Source organism: Oryx dammah, unplaced genomic scaffold, assembly GCF_014754425.2.
Source record: "Oryx dammah isolate SB20612 unplaced genomic scaffold, SCBI_Odam_1.1 HiC_scaffold_17, whole genome shotgun sequence".
In the NCBI taxonomy this organism is placed as follows: Eukaryota; Metazoa; Chordata; class Mammalia; order Artiodactyla; family Bovidae; genus Oryx; species Oryx dammah.
The window spans coordinates 56,558,747-56,576,812 of NW_024070201.1; the positions used below are offsets into that span (position 1 = coordinate 56,558,747).

An 18,066-nucleotide genomic window follows, 5' to 3' on the forward strand; every position below is an offset into this window, starting at 1 on the left:
CATGGACTGTAGCCCACCAGGCTCTTCCATCCATGGGATTCTCCAGGCAAGAATACTGGAGTAGGTTGCCATTTCCTTCTCCAGGGGAACTTCCTGACTCATTGATCGAACCCGGGTCTCCCGCATTGCGGGAAGGCGCTTTACCCTCTGAGCCACCGGGGAAGACCTGAACAATAGGAACCAGAGATCAAATTGTCAACATATGCTGGATCATAAAAAAAACAAGGGTCTTCCAAAAAAAAAACTTCTGCTTCGTTCGCTATGCTAAAGCCTTTGACTGGACCACAGCAAACCATGGAATGTTCTTTAAGAGATGGGAATACCAGACCACCATGCCTGTCTCCTGAGAAATCTGTATGCAGGACAAGAAGCAATAGTTAGATCCAGACATGGAACAAGGGACTTGTTCAAAATTGGGAAAGGAATACGTCAAGGCTGTATATTGCCACCCTGCTTATTTAACTTCTCTGTACAGCACATGTGAAATGCCAGTTTGGATGACTCACAAATTGGAATCAAGATTGCCAGGAGAAATATCAACAACGTTAGATATGCAGATGATACTGCTTTGTTGGCAGAAAGTGAAGAGGAACTAAAGAGTCTTTTGATGAAGGTGAAAGAGGAGAGTGAAAAAGCTGGCTTAAAACTCAGCATTCAGAAAAGTAGGATCATGGCATCTGGTCTCATCACTTCTTGTCAAATAGATGGGGAAAAAGTATAAACTATGACAGATTTTATTTTCTTGGGATCCAAAATCACTGCAGATGCTGACTGCGGCCATGAAATTAAGATACTTGCTCTTTGAAAGAAAAACTATGACAAACCTAAACAGAGTTTCAAAAAGCAGTGATATCACTTTGCTGACAAAAGCTATGTAGCCATGTACCAATGTGAAAGGACCATAAAGGAGGCTGTGCAGTTAAAGCTATGTAGTCATGTATGGATATGAGAGTGGACCCTCAAGGAGGGTCAGCACCAAAGAACTGATGTGGTCTGGAGAAGACTCTTGACAGTCCCTTGGACAGCAAAGAGTTCAAATCCTCAGTCCTAAAGAAAATCAACCCTGAATATTCATTGGAAAGACATGCTGAAGCTGAAGCTCCGATACTTTGGCCACCTGGTTTGAACAGCTAACTCATTGGAAAAGACCATGATGCTGGGAAAGATTGAAGGCAAGAGAAGACAATATCACTGACTCAATGGACATGAGTTTGAGCAAACTCAGGGAGATAGTGAAGAACAGGGAAGCCTGGTGTGCTGCAGTTCATGGGGTTGCAGAGAATCAGACATGAGAGCAACTGAACAACAACAACAACATAATAGGCATATGTAAAGTAATATGATAATGGTAGTGATTATCATTGCCCTACTCTTTGTAAATAAAATATACTAAATAGACAAAATATTTTTAAATAAAGCAATAACAAACAATTCCTTCCTTTAATAAACCCAATGAGTCAATAAAGCTCCCTAATGTAGCTCTTCATTTAGTACATTGATTCTTAATTCTGTTATCCCTAATGTCCTTTTTTTATTGTGAATGTTTGTATCATCCTTTTTTATCCTGAATGTATAATCAAATACACAATAAAAAAATTAATGTAATGTATCAACTGTAATTTAAAGAAATAAAAGTGAAATGAAACATAATAAATATTAAGTATTATATGTCAATGATAGAAAACAGCAATATAGTGAAAATTTGGAGTTAAGATAAAAATTATATATCATTCCATATAAGAAAGTTAAGTTGAAAGAGTTAATGTACAAATAGAAACTAAAGTAAAAATGAGTGATGCTAGAATAACTTATCGTAGACCACATTTCTTACTATTTGATTTAAGTAAAAGGGTAATAATTTTAGTCAAAGTACAAAAACAGGAGAAGACAAATTATATACTGCCAAATTGGAGAAAATGGATTGGAATAATCATCTAGATTATAATTTAAGATGGTACAGTAATGAAATATTACTTACATTTTGAATTTCTACATTTAGAGAGAAAGCATAAGAAGCATGATAATTTTGAGGTGGTGCTGAGTGTTGTTTGGTGCCTATTGGATTTGTCCTGTTGGTAGGGCACTGTGATGGAGATATTCAGCAGGTGGTTCAAAATGAGAATTCAGTTCAGTTCAGTCGCTCAGTCGTGTCCAACTCTTTGCGACCCCATGAATCGCAGCACGCCGGGCCTCCCTGCCATCACCAGCTCCCGGAGTTCACTCAAACTCACATCCGTTAAGTCAGTGATGCCATCCAGGCATCTCATCCTCTGTCATCCCCTTCTCCTCGTGCCCCCAACCCCTCCCAGCATCAGGGTCTTTTCCAATGAGTCAGCTCTTCGCATGAGGTGGCCAAAGTACTGGAGTTTCAGCTTTAGCATCATTCCTTCCAAAGAAATCCCAGGGCTGATCTCCTTCAGAATGGACTGGTTGGATGTCCTTGCAGTCCAAGGGACTCTCAAGTGTCTTCTCCAACACCACAGTTCAAAAGCATCAATTCTTCGGTGCTCAGCCTTCTTCACAGTCCAACTCTCACATCCATACACGACCACTGGAAAAACTATAGCCTTGACTAGATGGACCTTTGTTGGCAAAATGAAAATTAGATTTCTAGAAAGAGGTTACATCAACAAAATTTACTTTTGAAGATTATTAATAAAGTAGAAATAATTGAAGCTTTAAGATTAGATAATATTACAAAGAGGATAATAGTAATAATAGAAATTAACATCGTCATTGCTGTTAGCATTTGTATGATCATATTTATTATGTGCCATGCACTGTATGTCTATCAGACATTATCTTTTTCACATATTTCTCATACAGCCCCTATAAAATAGATTATAGTACGACTCTTACCAGCATCTTTTTACAGATGGAACAACTAGCATACACAAGAGATTACCTTAGTTCACATAGCTAGTAAGTGGAAGAGTTTGAATACAAACTCAGGCAATCTGGTTTAAGAACTCACTTCCAATAAAGGGAATTCTTGAGATGCTCCTTCATTTTAAAATAAAGAGATAGCTGTTAGTGAAGAGAGTAAATTAGAGTGCACATTGTTATGGAAGTCCAAGGGCAAAAGTGTGTTTGTTAGTATCACAGACTTAAGAGCATTTTAGAAAAGGCTATGGGATTTGATGATTAGTAAGTTCTTGGGAAATAATCATTCAGTAATGTCATAGAGTCTAAGAAAATTGCCCTAGTGTTTTTTTTTTTAATCAGAATTTGTTAAAATTTTTTATATTCTATTTATTTGTCCAATACCTATTCTGAACTTTTAATATACTCTATCAGACTGAATGTGAACCTTAGGAATCATGGTGTATTCATTCTTTTAATAAATCCTGATGTCACTCTCTAAGGAAATCTATCAGAAACAAGCAATCTAATTTTAGATTTGTTTGGGGCAATAGAAACTGTTGAAGATACCAAAAGCTACGATTAAATTAGTTCTAGATGAGAAGGGAAATATTGCAGAAAAGTTTGGTGCGGAAAATGAAAAAATTTTAAGTATGATTTGTATTATGTAGTTAAGAAAAGTAACTCATCATTCTTGGGTGTGATAATGAGGAAGAAATATTCATGTGGGTGTTTTGATGATTAACTAGTTGATGTGTGTAAAATGCTTGAAGGAAAAAAAAGTGTGGCATAAATTCTAAAGATTTTATTCCCAGAATTCTGTCAGGCTTCATGGCTGCCTTCCCATGTGCTTGCCTTTCTGCACCTGTTGCTAAAACTTCTTTCCACAGTAGTGCTGCTTTTGCTGTCATTTAACGTCTATTCCAGATTTCTCATCTCATAACTCTCTCTACATGCTGTCACTTGGTTATCTAATTTTAATAGGATGCTATTTTAATATAAGTTTAATAAAACTATATATATGTGTGTGTGTGTATAGCATATACATGTTACACAGTGAAATGCATTTTCTCATCTTTAGAGATTTAGGTAAAATAATTTTGTTCATATAATATTTTCCCAGAATCGTCTGCCCCAAAATGGCTTATCCCTGGGAACTTAATATCTTTAACTAAATTTTAGTTAGCTGTTTTACTAGCTGCTTTTTTTAATTCTTCAATGTTCATTTCTTTCTGTCGTCTGGATGCTTTTTCCTTGCCCATTAAAATAAGAACTTCAACTTGAAAACTTACCACAAATAACATATATCCCCTCCTTTATTAGAATATTTATTATTTGTTAATATGGGGCTTCCCTGGTGGCTTAGAGGGTAAAGAATCTGTCTGCAATGTAGGAGACCTGGATTCCATCCCTGGGTTGGCAAGATCCTCAGGAGAAGGGAATGGCTACCCACTCCAGTATTCTTGCCTGGAGAATTCTCTGGACAGAGGAACCTAGAGGGCTATAGTCTATGGGGTCTCAAAGAATCAAACATGACTGAATGACTAACACTTCCATTTTCATAATTTTAATAACATTTTCCAAATTATAATTCATATCTCTTTAGAAAAGGCTCTTTTTTATTTCTTAAGAATGAAGCCAAATTTTTTTCTAATGGACTTAAGTTTATTTAAAAAAATTAAATATGAAGAGATATTTGTAAAGTCTGAATAAAACCCATGCATCAAAATACCATACGTATAGTTCTTTAAACATAAACATTAATTACTCCTGGGGATTAATCATTGGCAAGATGAAATCACTGTGTTTCGTTGGTACTTTATTTTGACACTGAATTTATCACACAAATGCACACACACAATTTCTCACTATTGTATCTGTCTTTACTGATCTAAAACCAAGACCGGTATTTAAAAAGTGCTTATCTGTGAACAAAACAAGTACTTCAACTAAATGGCGCATTAGAGGATGGTGTTATCATGATGTGATCATTCTGTTCAGATCATAAAACAAGAAATGCTTCACTGTTGCCTTTAATGATTATCTTTATAGGAACCATTTTAATTCTGTTATTGGTACTGTAGAATGTACTTATCTGGAGAGAATATATTTCTGCTTGAAAGAGAGTAAAACAGTCCTTGTCTCATAGTTTATAGTTGTCTCCCCCAATTTAGACATGTATGATTGTCTTTTGCTTTGAAAAACTTGATTATACTGTAATCATATCAGTGCTTTCTGCAGTTAGTGGTATACATAACTGATTTGCATTTACTTTCTGTCCCATTTTGCACACACTGCTCTTTATGCTGATGACACAATTCTCTGTCATTAGTGATCTTAGATAATATTGTAAGAGGTTTGTGTTCTCAATGATAATGTGAATTTATAGTTTAAATTGGTTCCTCTGGAAAACAATATAAGTCCATAGGAAATATCTCAGTAAAAGTAAGAGGAATTATAGAACATAAATTTTGTAGCCCCCTTGTCTTTGGGGCTTCCCTGGTGGCTCAGACAGTTAAGAGTCTGCCTGCAATGGGAGAGACCCAGGTTCAGTCTCTTGGTTGGGAAAATCCCTTGGAGGAGCCCATGGCAACCCACTCCGGTATTCTTGCTTCGAGAATTCCATGCAAAAAGGAGCCTGGTGGGCTACATTCCATGGGGTCGCAAAGAGTCATTCACTACTGAGTGATTAAATCTTTCACACTTTCATTGTCTTTCAAGCTTTCTTCTTGATTAGCATTCCCATTTCTGATGTTATGAGCTATCTGAGCGTGTATGCTCAATTGTGTCTTGACTCCTTTCAGCCCCATGGACTATTATAGACTAGCAGGCTCCTCTGTCCATGGAATTTTCCAGGAAAGAATACTGGAGTGGGTTGCCATCTCCTACTTCAGGAGATCTTCCCAACTCAGGCATCAAACTCACATCTTCATCTTCTGCATTGGCAGGCAAATTCTTTATCACTGAGCCACCTGGGAAGCACATTATGAGCTATACTGTATCACTTAAATTTTCAGTTCTACAGAACTTAAGTTTCTAGTCTGGGATTCAGCTGTTCTTTTATATTTTGTGGTTCAGTCTCTCAGTCATGTCCGACTCTTTGCAACCCCCTGGACTGCAGCATCCCAGACTTCCTTGTTCTTCACCATCTCCTAGGGTTTGCTCAAATTCATGTCCATTGAGTCAGTGATGTCATCCAGCCATCTCATCCTTTGTCGTCCCCTTCTCCTCCTGCCCTCAATCTTTCCCAACATCAGGTCTTTTCCAGTGAGTCGGCTTTTCACATCCGTTGGCCAAAGTTTGGAACTTCAGCTTCAGCATCAGTCCTTCCAGTGAATATTCAGGGTTGATTTCTTTAGGATTGACTGAATTGATCTCCTTTCAGTCCAAGGGACTTTCAAGAGTCTTATCCAGCATCACAATTCAAAAGCATCAATTCATCAGTGCTCAGCCTTCTCTTTGGTCCGACTCTCACATCCATACATGACTAGTGGGAAAACCATAAATTTTTATTTAAGTGGCTGTTAATTCCTAGACCAGAACTTCACAGTTTAACAGTAACTGCTTTAAACTGAAAACATATTTCATCTGTGTTTTGATACCCAGCATTTCCAACCTTATTTTTTGATTGCATTTGTTGTTTCTTTTTCCCCTGAGTTAACAAGTTATGCTGTTGAATGACATAGTTACTAGATAAAGGAGCTTCCAGGAACTTTTGTGAGATTTTTTATTATAGTCAAACAGATGTATATTGCTAAACTTCAAGCACAAGTAGGGATGGGTTTTGGTAAGTCTGAGTTAGGACTCTTTAATGCGAGCAACAGAAACTGACTTTGGCCATCACAGTGGAAAAGGAATTTACTGAAGTTAAGTGGGTAGTTCTCATAGTCAGCAGGTGCCCTAAAGAAGCAGGTTTATAAAATGGGCAGAAATCAAGGGCAGCTGGGCACTGGCAAACATTACCAGGACTGTGTCACTGAACAATCCAAGTTAGGAATCATTCTCTTGATCTTCTCCACTGGATTCTTAGTCCTGTTGCTGCTTTTGAATTCTCAGTACTTTTGCCACCACTGGACTCTAATCTCCATATGGATAGCTTTTTAAATGTCTCTGCATCTTAGCATTACTCCTTCAGGTTTCAGAATTCCAGGTGAAACATCTAATTGCCTGAATTCAGGTCACTTACTGCCAGGGAATGAGAGCAGAAGGGATCTTATGGTACCCTCAGCTTACATATGAGGAGACAGAATCTTTTCTTTCCAAGGAAGACCACACAGGGAGATTCACCTCCATAGGATATTGTTTGATGTTGGGCATTAAAGAAAAAAAAAATTAATCACAAGTTAAAACCTTGTAATCTTGATGTTGTTTCAATATCTTATCACTGTGTTCTGCTACTTAGATACTTAGATATTCTTTTATCCAATATAAGTTAACTTTTTAAATGATTTTATTTCCTCATTTTAGTGCTGAAAGCATAGAAGAAATCTGGTTAGCATCTATCTATGAAAACTCTTTATATCCTATAAGGTTGTAATGTGACAATCATAAAGAAAACCATTTAAAACCTTTAATTCAGTTTTTGCCTATATTTGAGGAAAGATTCCTATTCTTACATTAATTTTTGAACATTAATTTTTTCTCTTACCTTTTTTCCTACTTCCTTTCCTCCTTTTCCCCTCTCATTCTATTTCTAGTTTTTCTTTTCTTTTGTCACATATTTATAGAGCACTTCTATGTTCAGGCATGCAATGTCTTTTTTTGACATTAACACCTTCAGCCTGACCAGTGTAGAAATGCAGATGTGAATGTTAACTGAATGCACATGATTACTGTTACAAGTGAGAAATGAAAAAAATGCTGCAAAATAAGAAATTTTGGTTTTATGGGTCATATTGGTAGGATAACTAAGAAGCATCATCTTGCTCACTTTTTTTTGTTTAAAGAATCAGTAATCCTGGTGATACTTCTTTTAAAGAGAAATTCTGAAATATAAAAAACCAGAAACTGTAGTACAAGTAACACTCATATTCCCACTGTAGTACAAATAACACTCATTCTCATTTTCCTGAGTTTAAATTGTATCTTAATTTTCTTTAGTTAATTTTTTAAAGAAATAAAACAATAGGTACAACTGTAGTTCCCTTTAACAAGCACTCTCAGTTCCATCCTCACCTCCTTTCCTCCATGGACAACTATAATCTGGACTTCAGCTTGCAGGCAGCAAGGCAATCAATCACTAGTATTTTTTAAACAGGGAGTAACATGCTTAGGTTTGTTTTCTTAATTAGATATTTCAAAAGCCAAAGTAGAGTTTAGACCAAACTGGGAAGAGACTGGTAGAATTAATGAAAATACTCATGTAGTAATCTAGGTGAATGGTTCTGAGAATTTAACTAATGCAATCTTTGTTACAGTGGAGATGGGAGAGTATTTTTTTGAGAGTAAATTTTGAGGATGAATTCAGAGGACTGGATAAGTGGATGTTAGTGTTAAAGGAAAGTCAGATGTGGTTGTCAGTTTATGTGTTTTGAAAATTTCATGGGAGAGAGGTTCTCCAGATGCTTCTCTTGCTGTTCAAATCTTTGAAAGCTTCGGATTTGAAACTGATATTTATAAGATAAGGGTTCTTCCTATTTATGTTCTTCTATAATAAAAATGTAAAAATTAATATAGAAATTCCAGGCAAATGTGATATAGAAGAATACTATACAGCCATTAAGACAATGATGTAGGTTTGTAGATCTGAAAGGTAATATACTAAAATTACTGGCTGTAGACTCACAGAAGGTGATTCCTGTTATTCAATATATTAAAAAATATTTAGTCATTTCTTTAATAATGAGCATATGTTTTTTACAATTAAAACTTGTTCTAAATAACTAGGTTTGTGAAATCTTGGTAATTACTAATCTATGTTAATATTAATGATTCAAAGTTAATATAAGGTTTTTTTGGAAAAAGCATGATCTCTAAAATCAGTGCAAACTCCTACCAGATGAGAATAATTCTACTTGTTCTCTTGCTGCTGCAGCAGAGTAGTGATTGTTTCAAATAAAGTGATTTCTGAGCATATTTCCTCAAGCCTCAACAGAAGCAAAGTTCATCCTTGTTTATCTACTAATAATTTTCTCCCACTCTGGTGAACTGGGCTATCTGTGTGTGGTTGAGTGAGGCTGATCTGGTTGTGAGGGTAGGGCATGAGGCTTCTCTAGAGAGTGACCAAGTTAAGATCTGGTTATTTTAATGGGAGAATCCAAGTATCAGTAGCACTGGGTCTTTTCTCTTGGGCTGGTCACTTTTTCTCAAGAAGAATCTTACGGTCTCTCAGCTACTCAGAACTGAGTAGAGGAGAGTCCCTGAGGTCTCTGGGCACAGGATGAGGACTTGTACTCAGTTGCCTCAATTTCAGTGTGCACCTTTCTCTGCCCTCTGCTGTGCCTCATGACCTGGAACCCAGGTCTGTCTGGACTGTTTCACCAGAGAATGAATTTCCTGTCTCTTGGAAAGGGTGAGGAGAGGAAAGGAAAGGGCCCTGAGTGCTCCTTTACAGATTGCAGCTGCTCCTGCTTTCTCTTTCCTTGTTCTGCACCTTCTAAGGAACTGCTAGCTGGTATCTGTTTCAGGTTCGTAGGCTTTGACAGATCAGTTTTCACTTATCGGCACTGTCATGTGAACAGTTATTGCCATCTCTTATCTTTGTTTTGGGGAGTTTACAGCTTTTTTATTTATTAATAAAACTTCTTAAATGGAATTTTGGGAGTGTGCATTAATTTTAAAATGAAAGAGAGATAAGTAAAGAATGACAGTTGAAGTATATGAAGAACACTGAACGTGGTCAGTTGACCTGAATGGAGCCCTGACTCTGTGTGACTTGTAATATGACACTAGGTAAGTGGCTTGACTTCTTTCAGCCTTTATTTCGTCATCTGCACAATAGAGGCAATATTAGCTATCACCTTGTATTGTTGTGAGGTTCCCAAGAGAGGATATATGTGAAAGTTTTGCCAGATGTTCTTAGGTTCATTTTTTATATAGCTGAAAAATGAGATTAAAAGGTTTATCCTGACTGTAAATCATTCTGAGATTATTTTAATCTCAATTTTTAATAATGAGAATAAACAATTTCCTAAAACATTTTAGGTGACATTTCACTTTAACACATTATCGTTAGTGATGCTAAATATAGTGATGTAGTAGTGTCCCTAACTTAAAACCTTACTCTTAAAGGTTTCTTTCTTTAGTATATTTATGATTATTGACATACTGTCAGAAACTTTCAAATCTTTGCTTTTTTAAAATTTACTTTGATCTTAACCACAGAAATTAATATGTCTGATTCAGGAAGATGTGGTTTTATCTTTCGTCACAAAACAAAGCTGAAGAAACAGCAATGAAGAAACCTAAAAATTCTAGGGCTGTGTTTTGTCTGCCTGCCCTGCCTTGTCTTGCCTTTTCTTTATCATTATCTTTTCTAAGCATGTGAAGAAGTATTGATATTGCTAAAGACAGTTAGATTTGCAACATACTACAGCGTAAAATGAACCACTTTCTTCCTTAGTGCATATTTGGGATTCTAGGTAGCATACAGAAAGTCTAAATTCCTCAGATCATAAATATAGATTAAAGCTATTAAATTTCTAAGTATATTTATGTTTGTATCCAATTTTGATAACCTGCTTTTAATTAAAGGTGTTCAGCACAATTTTAGCCCATCTAAATGAACTGGAGCTGATCTACTTCAAGAGAACAGAAATAGATTGGTCCCTTTTTTTACATTGTTCTTGTACCTTAAATTATACTGGGGATGATTAGTTTACTGAACACAATACTTCAAAAGCATCAGAATAGCTATATCTCAGGACCCAGCTTGATGAAAATTCACGTTATTACTTTTTACTTTTATGTTGCATTAGAGAATATGTATTTTCTTTACTCCATCACTATTTTCTACTCACCTATTACTCCTAGTAGCTTCAGTTTATTATACCATGTTTTAGAATTCTACCCACTGCCTTATATTATGTTTTATATTTTATCTTCATAGTAGCTCAGTAGTTATTAAATGCCCATTTTAGAGATGAAGCGACTGATGCTGAGAGAGGTTGAATTAGTTTTTCCATCATCTCAGACACTGTATTTGGTACTACCAGCTTCCTGAGGGAGTTGAGAACAGTTTTTGATTTCCTATGTCTTCTAATATCAGACTTATATGTACTTCTCAAAGAAGAATAGACAGAAAATAGCAGTCTTGGACAGTGAGAAAATTGTTCAGTCCAAGGAAAGAAGAGCAAGAGCAAATGGCTCTTGAAGAGCAAGAGATTATGAACAAAATCTCTTTCGTTGACTGCTTTTTTTTTTTTACCCCCTTTCAAACTTTGGTATTTACTTTAGTTTGCATCTTTATTAAGAGACTGTGTAGAAGAAATTAATGAGTGATTGAGGCAGCTGATTTGAATGTAAATAATCTTAAAAGTTCCAAAGAATAACAAGGAGAGATAAGAAAGCCTTCTTCAGTGATCAATGCAGAGAAAATACAGGAAAACAACAGAATGGGAAGACTAGAGATCTCTTCAAGAAAATTAGAGATACCAAGGGAACATTTCATGCAAAGATGGGCTCAATAAAGGACAGAAATAGTATGGACCTAACAGAAGCAGAAGATATTAAGAAGAGGTGGCAAGAATACATGGAAGAACTGTACAAAAAAACATCTTCATGACCCAGATAATCATGATGATGTGATCACTAATCTAGAGCCAGACATCCTGGAATGTGAAGTCAAGTAGGCCTTAGAAAGCATCTCTACGAACAAAGCTAATGGAGGTGATGGAATTCCAGTTGAGCTATTTCAAATCTTGAAAGATGATGCTGTGAAAGTGCTGCACTCAATATGCCAGCAAGTTTGGAAAACTCAGCAGTGGCCACAGGACTGGAAAAGGTCAGTTATCATTCCAATCCCAAAGAAAGGCAATGCCAAAGAATGCTCAAACCACTGCACAATTGCACTCATCTCATGCACTAGTAAAGTAATGCTCAAAATTCTACTAGCCAGGCTTAAGCAATACGTGAACCATGAACTTCCAGATGTTCAAGCTGGATTTAGAAAAGGCAGAGGAAGTAGAGATCAAATTGCCAACATCCACTGGATCATTGAAAAAAGCAAGAGAGTTCCAGAAAAACATCTATTTCTGCTTTATTGACTATGCCAAAGCCTTTGACTGTGTGGATCACAATCAACTGGAAAATTCTGAAAGAGATGGGAATACCAGACCACCTGATCTGCCTCTTGAGAAACCTATATGCAGGTCAGGAAGCGACAGTTAGACCTGGACATGGAACAACAGACTGGTTCCAACTGGGAGGAGGAGTACATCAAGGCTGTATGTTGTCACCCTGCTTCTCTGCAGAGTACATCATGACAAACGCTGGGCAGGAAGAAGCACAAGCTGGAATCAAGATTTTTGGGAGAAATATCAATAACCTCAGATATGCAGATGACACCACCCTTTTGGCAGAAAGTGAAGAGGAACTAAAAAGCCTCTTGATGAAAGCGAAAGAGTGAAAAAGTTGGCTTAAAGCTCAGCATTCAGAAAACTAAGATCATGGCATCTGGTCCATGGGAAATAGATGGGGAAAGAGTGGAAACAGTGTCAGACTTTATTTTTCTGGGCTCCAAAATCACTGCAGATGGTGACTGCAGCCATGAAATTAAAAGACGCTTACTCCTTGGAAGGAAAGTTATGACCATCCTAGATAGTATATTGAAAAGTAGAGATATTACTTTACCAACAAAGGTCTGTCTAGTCAAGGCTATGGTTTTTCCAGTGGTCATTTATGGATGTGAGAGTTGGACTGTGAAGAAGGCTGAGTGCCAAAGAATTGATGCTTTTGAACTGTGGTGTTGGAGAAGACTCTTGAGAGTCCCTTGGACTGCAAGGAGATCCAACCAGTCCATCCTAAAGGAGATCAGTCCTGGGTGTTCATTGGAAGGACTGATGCTGAAGCTGAAACTCCAGTACTTTGGCCACCTGATAGGAAGAGCTTATTGGAAAAGACCCTGATGCTTGGAGGGATTGGGGTCAGGAGGAGAAGGGGATGACAGAGGATGAGATGGGTGGATGCCATCACCAACTCGATGGACATGAGTTTGAGTGATCTCTCGGAGTTGGTGATGGACTGGGAGGCCTGGTGTGCTACGATTCATGGGGTTGCAAAGAGTCGGACACGACTGAGTGACTGAATTGAAGTGAAGTGAAATGAAGTCGCTCAGTCGTGTCCGACTCTTTGTGACCCCATGGACTGTAGCCTACCAGGCTCCTCCGTCCATGGTATTCTCCAGGCAAGAGTACTGGAGTGGGTTGCCATTTCCTTCTCCAGTGGATCTTCCCGACCCAGGAATCGAACCTGGGTCTTCCGCATTCCAGGCAGACGCTTTAACCTCTGAGCCACCAGGGAATCCCGAATTGAACTGAACTGAATCTTAAAAGATTTCTGAACTTAGGTTTTATACGGAGGTTTGAAAATTTGTGAAGATACTACAGGGAGTTTCCATGTAACCTGCATCCAGTTTCCCATATTGTTTAACATTGCACATTATTTATAATTAATAATCCAATATTGATACAGTATCACTAGCTGAAGACCATATTTTATTAAGATATTCTTAGCTTAATTACTGGCTCAGACGATAAAGCATCTGCCTACAATTCGTGAGACCCAGGTTAAATCCCTGGGTTGGGAAGATCTCCCAGAGAAGGAAATGACAACCCACTCCAGTACTCTTGCCTGAAAAATCCCATGGACGGAGGAACCTGGTAGGCTACAGTCCATGGGGTCGCAAAGAGTCAGACATGACTGAGTGACTTCACTTAATGTCCATTTCCTCATCCAGGATTCCAGACTACATTTAGTTGTTCTCTTTCTTTAGATTCCTCTTGACTGACAGTTTTGCATATTCTCCTTGTTTTTGGAGGTCTTGATAGTTTTTAGCTTACTAATCAGGTATTTTGTAGACTACCTCTCTCTTGGAATTTGATGCTTTGCTCATGGTTAGACTGAACTTAAGGGTTTTGGGGAGAAAGGTCACAGATGTAAAGTGTTGTTTTTATTATTTTATGTCAAGAGTAAGTTCTAATAACATGACTTAACACTGTCGATTTAAGCTTCATCACTTGACTGAGTTAGGCTTTTCAGCTTTCACCATTCTTAGATTCTCTTTTTCCTTTCTCCATGCTATACTTTCCAGAAGGAAGTCACCACATGCAGCTGACACTTGGGGAGAGTGGGGATGGGGGATAATTATGCTCCCTTCCTTTTCCTTGTTTTTTGCTTTGTTCAGCCCTTTATTTATATCAGTATGGACTACTGGATATTTATTTTATATTGGGATATAATCCAGTACTTCATTTTATTAAAATTATTCTAGTTTGGCTCTTGGGAGCTCTTTCAATTGATTTCTGTGTCCCTTTGATAAACCTGCATTAGTTAAAGTTTTTGATTTTTTTAAAAAAATTTAGTAATTTCTTTCTAGTACTAGAAATTCTACAGGTTCACTTTGTATACATTCTGCCTAGGTCCTAGAATCATCCATTTCTCCATTTTTTTTGGAGAGAGGTATTAGAAACCATGATCTGGGTCCTAGGTATGTTCATTTCTACTTGGATGTCTTCACCCACTCAGCTGACAGAAAAAGGAAAGGAAATAAATGTGTGTATACTAATCTGTTTCTATATACATATCTAAATATTTATCTATGTAACTGTGTATATCTGTATTAAGCTAAACATTATACTGATGTCTCTGCTGTATATTTTATTTCTGTCCTTACATATAAAAGTACTTTGGGATTTCTTCCTAGGTGCTAGCACCTTTTTTCTTCCTACTTTATACTTTCTCTTCTCAGTATCCAGCTAATAGACTTTTAAAAGTTTACTGTTTTTAATTTAAATATTTGAATTATCCATTAATAATAATAAAAATAATCATTAATATCTTTGTATCTTCTCTCTCTGCCTAGAGACTCTTAATATATATGCAAGCAATGACAAATCTTTGTCTTTATATATATATATCAGTAAGATTTGCTCTTCGGTTATGTGAGTTCCTAGGATATTTCTCCCACTTCACTTTGCTTGAAGAGGATTATTTTTGTTTTATTGTTTCTGGATTTTGAGTCACTGTAAAGAAGAACTAGATTTCTTGCAGGCACCTGTTAAAATTTTTCCAAACAACTCTTAACTTTCTCAAGCTTGTACCTTCTTATGTCTTAGTGAATGGTATGCCTAACCTATTGTCCAAGTGAAAAACTTGGGTATTCCTGTCTTTTTTACTCTCTGCATCTGATAGTAACTAAGCATGGGAAATAATCATTTTAAAAAACTAATGAAAATGTTTGTCATACTTTGACATTTCTGAAGAAATATATATTAATTTTAGGAAGAAAAAATACAGATAAGTTTAAAGGAGTCCAAAAATATCACCTGTGATTTGGGATAACCACTGTCAATCTTCTTGGCAAATATCTTTCAAAACTCTTTAGTGTGTATATGAATTTTCTTCTGTTAAAGAATTGCAATCATACTATTCATACTTTTTTGTACATAGTAAAATAATACAAAAACCTTTTTCTGTAATGTCTTCATTAAAAACGTGACTCGGAAGCCAGAGTGTCTGGGTTAGATCCTAGCCCTACGACTTACTAATTGTGTCCTTAGGCAAGTTGCTCTGCTCCTCTCTGCATCAGTTTCTTCATCTATAAGGTGATAGGAATATAAGAGCTTCCCATGTGGCACCAATATAAAAGAATCCATCTGCCAATGAAGGAGATACAAGAGACATAGGTTAGATCCTTAGGTTGGGAAGGTCACCTGGAATAGGAAATGGTGACCCACTCTAGTATTCTTGCCTGGAAAATTCCATGAACAGAGGAACCTGCTGGACTGAAGTCAATGGGATTGCAGAGTCAGACACGACTGAGCTTGCACACACTCAATAGGAGTTAAATCAGTTAATGCTGGCAAAAGTTTGGAACACTGCCTGTTTTAAATAACTATTTGCTATTGTGATTATCACCCACAGTTATTCTACACTATTAATTTTTGACCGTATAGTATTACCTCATGTGATATCTAAAAAGGTGGTATAGTTTGTGGGATTTGTAGCCAGATGGACATGTCTAGTGCTTCTAGTTATTATATGTGTAACCCTGAGCCATTGACCTTACCTATGTAAGATTGTGGGTTTATGATAGTACTGGATAAGTTTTTGTACAAATAAACTAAAGCTTTCATATATAACAGCAACTTAAAAAACTTCTTGGCATGGAATGCACACTCACTTAATTTTACCTATTATTTTTGTCAAAGTAAAATAGCTACATGAAGGGCACAAAAAGTCTTTTTTTAAAATATTTTTTACTATTAAAAAGCCATGAGTTTGATAAACTTCTTTTATAAATATAATAATTCTTAGCTGGACATACTAAGAGAAAAGTTCTATATATGTAAAAGCTGATTTACGTTATAGTTATTTCTTAAACTGATGCATTATTAATTTATTTTATGTCTTAGAAATGAGAAATTTTGGTAATGTCTGAAAGAGCATGTGTAAAAGTTTGAAAATATTTTATATACACTTTTGATGAAATGGTAAAATGAAATGTATCTTTTCTGCAAAGAAAGGATTAATACTTAATATTTTATTGTATAAATTTCTACCAGTGAGTAAGAACTTGCTATTGAAATGTATAGTAGAGTTAATTTTTTTTTTAAGTACTTGGCTTCAAATCAAGAAAGATGCTGATTTCTACAAAGATGATTGAAACAAATGTCTTCAAATTTGAAACATTTTCTGGCAAAGCAGATGTTTTATTTGAGGCAAGTGTTTCAAGTTGTGTGAAGACTCCAACTAAAATGTTTTCTATGCATGTAAAAAGCTGTATTTAATATGAAATATGGCAGTGTAGGCACAATATTTGGGTTGTATGCATTAGGTAAGAAAAAGTGAAAATCAGAACACTGAAAATTCTGGAAACTACAAAATTATATTACTCATTTACTTTATGAGATGAATTAGGAAAGCATTTGAACTTAGATGCTTTCTTTGTTTAATTTTCTTGGCATTCGTTTCCTCATCTGGTGTGATAAAAGTAATGGAGTTTAATGGAATTTAGATCTCCTTGAATATCCTTAGGTTGTGAGAAGGAACATTGATTGTGAAAGTCTGAAGAGAGGTTACAGCTTCAATTGCTTTGGGTGGATGGTTGGATAGATGGATTTAAAAAAAGAAGTTGAACAGTGCTTCATGAGTTCATGAGTTTATTGTATGTATATAGGACAAGAATTTAAGACATAACTATAATTTAAGACTATAGCTTTTGCTATGTTATTACATCTCTGATTTGGGGCTATAATCCTTCTGACTTCAGGAGGAGAAATGCTTAACCCAAGTTGCTTGCTTTTCACTTTCCATAGAAGTGGAAGTAATTTGATGCTTGATTGCCTAGTTTGCTTCTATTTTCCTTTGCCTGCCCAAACATCTACTAAGGGAAATCTTTACTAGCAATGTGATTGCTTATTCAGGCATATGGCATCATGAAAACCTCCATACATATACACTTAACAAGAATTTTTTATGTAGCAGTACATCATTAATATTTTTCATATTAATAAACATAAACAGTACAAATACAGTGTTCTCCTATAAAAAAATACCACACATATTTAAACTATTCACTGCTATTAGAAATTCACTGTTTCCAATTTTTGTTATGGTTTTCTGTTTTTCATGGGAACTTACTAACTGCTTTATGTAATTATTACATTGGCATTAATTACTTAACATGGACCAAAGGTTAAGTATCTTTTATGGTGTTTGGTTCATGTTACCCAATTGACTTCTAGCAAATATCTGCCAGTTGACATTCTATCAGCAGTATTACATGTGGCCAAATATTACTACTCTTTTTTTATCAAGAGCAAGTTATTTCTATTTTAACTTATATTCCCTTATTATATCTGAAGTTGAACACTTTAATAGTCTATATGTCTTAATAGTTTAATATGTCTTACTTTTAATGTGCCCACTTAAAAAAATTCAGGTATTAATCTTACTGTTTCAGATAAAAACTATTATTGACATGCATAATTTCAAATTATATTCATTAAAATTATTTTATCTAGTTTGAAAAATTGATTTTTAGAT

General features: G+C 35.9%; 1 protein-coding gene and 1 non-coding gene across 2 annotated transcripts in view; one reads left to right on the plus strand and one right to left on the minus strand.

Annotated features, from left to right (window-relative positions):
* METTL15 (methyltransferase like 15) overlaps positions 1-18,066 on the plus strand; it is a 224,790-nt gene that overhangs the window by 55,701 nt on the left and 151,023 nt on the right. The gene's annotated exons all lie outside the window — the stretch shown is intronic.
* TRNAS-GGA lies at positions 13,249-13,320 on the minus strand. Its single transcript has one exon. It is a non-coding gene; the product is annotated as a tRNA-Ser (tRNA).